We start from the raw sequence: 6,527 nt of genomic DNA, 5'->3' as shown, positions 1-6,527 counted from the left end.
TAGACAATCGGCTTCAGTAGCATGGGTGAGATCAGACACTTCTATCTGTAAAGTTAGGTCCGCCACTTCTTGTCTAAGCTCTGCAATCTCTCTACGGCACTCAGCAATCTGGGTGCATATGTCGGGTGTCTGTAATGAATGATTATTAGAGAAAACAATGATTCTAGGAGTGGTGGTGTAGGCGTGTATTCAGCAGCGGGTGGTGATCTCGGTGCCTCGACGGTCTCTCCCTGGCCCTCTAGAGCATAACTCCAATTCGCTGGATCATGCACACTGGTCATCATAGGGTCTGGCAATGTGAAGTAATGGATGGCCTCACTGTCGACTAGCAATCGGAACTGACATGGGTAGAAAGAAGCTCTCCTCATCAATCCTCTGGTCAAACAGAAATCGATGTCCATGGTAGTGTATCCACAGTAGATCCGAATATGCAACAGCTTGCGAGACAGACCTAAAGCGACAACAATCTGTGTGATGATTCCACCAACATGGATGACTCCTTCGGTGGATCTAGAGATACCGCTGAGATTATTCAATAAAAAGTTCCCACATGCTACTGGGCGAGACTGGGATGCGCAAAATAATAGGAAGATCTCCTCTTCACTCAGTAGTGTCTCTGCATCCGGTCTTCCTAGGAAGGAATGTGCTAATATCATATGAAAATATCTGAAGGCTGGGTTATGTATGACATAAGATAACTGCGTAGATGGATCCTGGCTTCCGCCACCTGATATATCACTCCAAAACTTCTCCACTTCCTTACCCAGGAAATATCCCAAAGGTGTCTCCGGGATAGCATCAGGAGTAGTCTGGAAACCCAATAAGTCGCCAAACTCTTTCTGGCTGAAGGAGTACTCAACTCCAAAAAGCCTGAAAGCAGCATACCCATCTGGTCCAGAATATGGGTCGTAGTCGAATGAACTCAGGAACTCCAAAGTCAGGTTCCTATATGTGTTGCTCAAGTCATCAACAAATTCGTCCCAGTGGAGCTGGTGGCTAAGGAATTGGATACTAGGCTCGATACCCAGTGCCTCCATACAATGCTGATCAGGGTAACGTGTGGGTGCCATAGGGCGCTGATACAAAGCAATGTAGCGCTCCCTCTGAGCATTGTCTCTATAGGCAACATGCATGTCATCAAAACCCTGCATCCTGTAAAAGTTAGGAAAGTGATCCTGAAAATACAAACCATTCAAATCTTAGTCTCCAATGCAAAATAAGATAAAATAAAATAAAAATAAAAATAAATGTAAAGAAATGCGAAAAAAAGTAAAATGAAAAGAAAAACCATGGGTTGCCTCCCACGCAGCGCTTGTTTAACGTCATTAGCTTGACGATCAGAATTTATACACCTGTAGTAGTAGGAATCGGTGGATCAATCAGGGTGTGGCTTGAGTAGTATGTTGGAATGTCTCCTCCTTCGTAGAGCTTCAGTCTTTGTCCATTTACAATGAATGGGATACAGGTTTGGTTCTTGATTTCTACGGCTCCGGATCTCAGAATCTTGGATACTTCGAAAGGACCAGTCCATCTTGAACGTAGCTTTCCAGGGAAGAGTCGTAACCTAGTGTTGAAAAGGAGAACAGAATCGCCTATATTGAAGTTTTTCTTTACTATTCTTTTGTCGTGATAGGCTTTTGTCCTCTCTTTATATATTTTTGCATTCTCGTAGGCAGATTGCCTAAGTTCTTCTAATTTATGAATGTCTAGGGTACGCTTTTCTCCAGCGGCTAGGTAGTCTAATTTCAAAGTTTTAATGGCCCAATAGGCTTTATGCTCTAACTCGAATGGTAAGTGACAGGATTTTCCATAAACTAGTTGATAAGGAGTAGTTCCTATAGGGGTTTTGAAAGCGGTTCTATAGGCCCATAATGCTTCTTGAAGCTTCTGAGACCAGTCTCTCCTAGAAATAGAAACAGTTTTCTCTAGGATTTGTTTTATCTCCCTATTAGATACTTCTACTTGGCCACTAGTTTGTGGGTGTACGGTGTTGCTACTCTATGCCTAACTCCATACTTTCTTAAAAGTTAGTCAAATATTCTCGATATAAAGTGTGATCCTCCATCGCTTATGACTAAACGTGGTGTTCCAAATCTAGGGAATATATAGTTTTTAAATAGTTTGATTACTACCCTAATGTCGTTCGTGGGTGCAGCTATAACTTCAATCCACTTAGACACATAGTCTACGGCTACTAAGATATACCTGTTTCCTAAGGATGGTGGAAAAGGTCCCATGAAATCTATACCCCATACGTCAAAGAGTTCTACTTCCAGAATGTTTCTTAAGGGCATTTCATCACGTCTTGAAATGTTTCCAATGCGTTGGCATCTATCACACTTGACAATGAAAGCATAGACATCACGCCACATGGTAGGCCAGAATAGGCCAGCTTGAAGAATCTTGGCGTATGTCTTAGAGGTGTTTGCATGTCCACCATAAGGTGCAGAATGACAATGCTCGATAATACTATTTACCTCTTCTTCTGGAACGCAACGGCGAAAAATGCCATCTTTACCCCTTTTGAAAAGGAGCGGTTCGTCCCAATAGAAGTTTCTCACATCGTGGAAGAATTTCTTCTTGCGGTGGTAGTCAAGATCAGGGGGTACTATATCAGCAGCTAGGTAATTAACGAAATCTGCATACCAGGGTACGTTACTTATTGCTAAGGAATTTGGGGGGTGCTCATAATGATCTAAGTTATTACCTTCAATGGTTTCTACTCTAGCGATTAGTCTATCATAGGCAAAATCATCATTTATGGGTACTAGTTCAGGTTTTAGATGTTCTAGCCTAGAAAGGTGATCGGCTACTACATTTTCAGTGCCTTTTTTATCTCTTATGTCTAAATCAAACTCTTGTAGTAATAGAATCCATCGGAGTAACCTGGGCTTGGCATCTTTTTTACTTAATAGGTAACGAATGGCAGCATGATCGGTGTAAACAATAATTTTTGCACCTACTAGATAAGATCTAAATTTGTCTATAGCGAAAACTACAGCGAGTATTTCTTTTTCGGTTGTTGCGTAGTTAAGCTGGGCAGCATCTAGGGCTCTACTGGCATAATAAATGGCATGTAATTTTTTATCTTTCCTTTGTCCTAGAACGGCTCCAACTGCATAATCACTAGCATCGCACATTATCTCAAACGGTTCCAACCAATCAGGTGGTTTCATAATGGGTGTAGATACTAATGCTTGTTTAAAAAGATTAAATGCGTCATTACACTTTTCATCGAAAATGAATTCAACATCTTTCATTAAAAGTCCAGTTAAAGGTTTGGTTATCTTGGAGAAGTCCTTAATAAAACGCCGGTAGAATCCAGCGTGTCCAAGAAAGCTTCGGACTTCTCTGATGGTTTTTGGTGGTTTTAGGTTTTCTATGACTTCTATTTTAGCTTTATCTACCTCTATACCTTTTTCGGAACCTATATGTCCTAAAACTATTCCTTCGGTTACCATGAAATGACATTTTTCCCAATTTAGCACGAGGTTCACCTCCACGCATCTCTCCAGGATTTTCTCAAGGTTAGCAAGACAATTGTGGAAATCGAATCCGCAAACCGAGAAATCATCCATAAGCACTTCCATGATACCATCTAGGTAATCTGCAAAGATTGACATCATGCAGCGTTGGAAAGTAGCTGGAGCATTACAGAGGCCGAACGGCATTCGTCTGTAGGCAAAAGTTCCATAAGGGCATGTAAAGGTAGTTTTTTCTTGATCTTCGGGGTGAATAGGTATTTGGAAGAATCCAGAGTATCCATCTAGATAACAGAAGTAAGAGTGTCTGGCTAGACGCTCCAACATTTGGTCTATAAATGGTAAAGGGAAATGATCCTTCCTAGTTGCTTTATTTAATTTTCTATAATCTATACACATCCGCCATCCTCCTTCTAAACGTTTTGCTACATGTTCGCCTTTATCGTTTTTCACGACTGTGATGCCTCCCTTTTTAGGTACTACATGCATAGGGCTCACCCACTTACTATCCGAGATCTGGTAGATTATACCTGCCTCAAGCAACTTAAGAACTTTCTTCTTAACAACATCATTCATTATAGGGTTTATTCTTCTCTGATGCTCCCTAGAGGGTTTTGAATCTTCTTCTAACGAAATCTGATGCATGCATACGGATGGGCTTATACCTTTCAGGTCAAAGATATTATATCCTAAGGCTGAGGGATGTCTTCGTAAAATGTCTAAAAGTTGGTTCGTCTCCTCTTGGCTCAAGGTAGCACTGACTATAACTGGGCGGTTCATCTTTTCATTGAGGAACTCATATCTCAGGTTCTTAGGCAATTCCTTAAGTTTTAAGGTTGGTTTCTCAGGGCATGGCATAGGATCTGGAGTAAGGGATAAACATTCGTAAAGGTTATCATCTATGTAAGGTTCTTTAAAGTCATCATCTTCCTTTATGGGGGTTGATGGTAACTTAATTGTTTTTATAATTTCTTTTTGTTCTAATTCTCTAACACATTCATCAATGATATCTAAGGCATAACACGAGTCTCCCATCACAGATGCCATAAGAAATTTCGAAAGTATAAATTCTATTTTCTCGCCACCTACCTCAAATGTCAACTTTCCTTTCTTGACATCTATTATGTCTCCTGCAGTCGATAAGAACGGTCTACCTAGAAGAATTGGTATATCATTGTCCTCTTTGATGTCCATGACGACAAAATCAGTATGGATAAATAGTTGACCTATCCTAACAGGGACATCTTCTAAAATGCCTATCGGATATTTGACAGATCTATCGGCTAACTGAAGTGACATCTTAGTGGGTTGTAATTCTCCTAAGTTTAATCTCTCACAAACCGCTAGAGGCATTAAGCTCACACTAGCTCCTAAGTCTAGAAAAGTTTTTTCGATGACATGATTACCCAAAAGGCAAGGAATGGAGAAATTTCCAGGATCTTTATCTTTCTTTGCTAATTTGTCCTCGGAAATAGCATTACATTCCAAAGGCTTCGGATCGTCAAGTCTACGTTTGTTGGTAAGGATGTCTTTGAGAAACTTTGCATAAGAAGGTATTTGGGTGATGGCTTCTGTGAAAGGGATTTCTACATGAAGTTTTTCTATAACTTTGATAAATTTTTGGTACTGTTTATTGATCTAGGTTTGTTTGAGTCTTTGCGGATATGGTATAGGTGGTTTATATGGCGGGGGTGGTACGTAAGTTTTATCTTTAGGTTCTTCTCCTTTATCTCGACCATCCTGGTTTTCAGATTCCTCTGGTTCCTTTACTTCGTCCGGGGGTTTGGTATATTCCTTAGAAGTTTCGGGTTCACTCAATCTTGGGTTTGGTGGCTCATCATAAGCGTTCCCACTTCGTAGGGTAATGGCATTGGCTTGTCCTCTCGGATTTTGTTGAGGTTATCTAGGGAATTGTCCTCCAGGTGTAGTCTGAGGGGCTTGGTTTAAAGCTACCTGAGAGATCTGGGTTTCAAGCATCTTGGTATGAGTAACTATTTGGTCAACCTTGGTTCCTAACTGAGTAATCAATTCGTTAACATGAATGTTTTGGTTCATGAACTCCTTATTTTGCTGGGTTTGAGCGGTGATAAAATTTTCCATAATTTTCTCAAGGCTCGGCTTTGGTGGTACAGGTTGCATAGGTTGATTTGATCTAGGGGCTTGATAACTAGGTCTCGGAGGTGCGTTATTTTGAATTGGGTTATTATTTTTATAGGAGAAGTTCGGGTGATTCCTCCATCCAGGATTATAGGTATTCGAGTATGGGTTCCCTTGGGTGTAATTCACTTGCTCGGAGTGGGTTTCGTTCAATAGACTGCATTCAGCGGATTGGTGTCCTTGGGTTCCACATATCTCACAATCCGACGAAACTGCGGCTACAGTGTTCGGGTTCGTGTACATATGCTCGACTTTAAGGGCTAATGCGTCCATTTTAGCTTGCATCATGTCTATAGAGCTTAGTTCATGCACTCCTCCTTGGGCTTCCTTCTTCTCAACTGTCGCTCGTTCGACTCCCCATGATTGATGGTTTTGAGCCATATCTTCAATGAGGGCACTAGCTTCAGGATAAGGTTTGTTCATCAGAGCACCGCCTGCGGCAGCGTCGATGGTCATCTTTGTGTTATAATGAAGTCCATTATAGAAGGTTTGAATGATTAACCAATTTTCTAAGCCATGATGTGCGCGAGCTCGTAACAACTCTTTATATCTCTCCCAAGCTTCGAACAGCGATTCTCCATGGTTTTGGGTAAATCTAGTTATATGGTTTCGAAGAACGGTGGTCTTACTCGGGGGAAAATATCTAGCAAGAAAAACTCTTCTAAGGTTATCCCAAGTCGTAATGGAATTGGGTGGAAGGGAATCTAACCATGATAGGGCTTTATCTCTGAGGGAAAAAGGAAATAATCTTAAACGTATTGCCTCAGGAGAAGCTCCATTGGTTTTAAAAGTATCTGCTAATTGAGGAAATATTTTTAAATGCTGGTTAGGGTTCTCGGTAGCGAGACCCGCGAATTGTCTCTGTTGCACTAGTTGCAACAAGGATGG

The 6,527-nt window shown here is 41.1% G+C and overlaps 1 non-coding gene across 1 annotated transcript; it reads left to right on the top strand.

Moving 5' to 3' along the window:
- Window positions 1-6,150: 6,150 nt before the first annotated feature.
- LOC127077556 (small nucleolar RNA R71) lies at window positions 6,151-6,257 on the top strand. The gene has a single exon (XR_007787352.1). It is a non-coding gene; the product is annotated as a small nucleolar RNA R71 (small nucleolar RNA).
- The last annotated feature ends 270 nt before the right edge of the window (window positions 6,258-6,527 follow it).

The sequence above is a fragment of the Lathyrus oleraceus genome, chromosome 4 (assembly GCF_024323335.1).
Source record: "Lathyrus oleraceus cultivar Zhongwan6 chromosome 4, CAAS_Psat_ZW6_1.0, whole genome shotgun sequence".
NCBI classification, from domain to species: Eukaryota; Viridiplantae; Streptophyta; class Magnoliopsida; order Fabales; family Fabaceae; genus Lathyrus; species Lathyrus oleraceus.
Note: the sequence above shows the minus strand (reverse complement) of the source record. Positions and strands in the feature narration are given on the sequence as shown.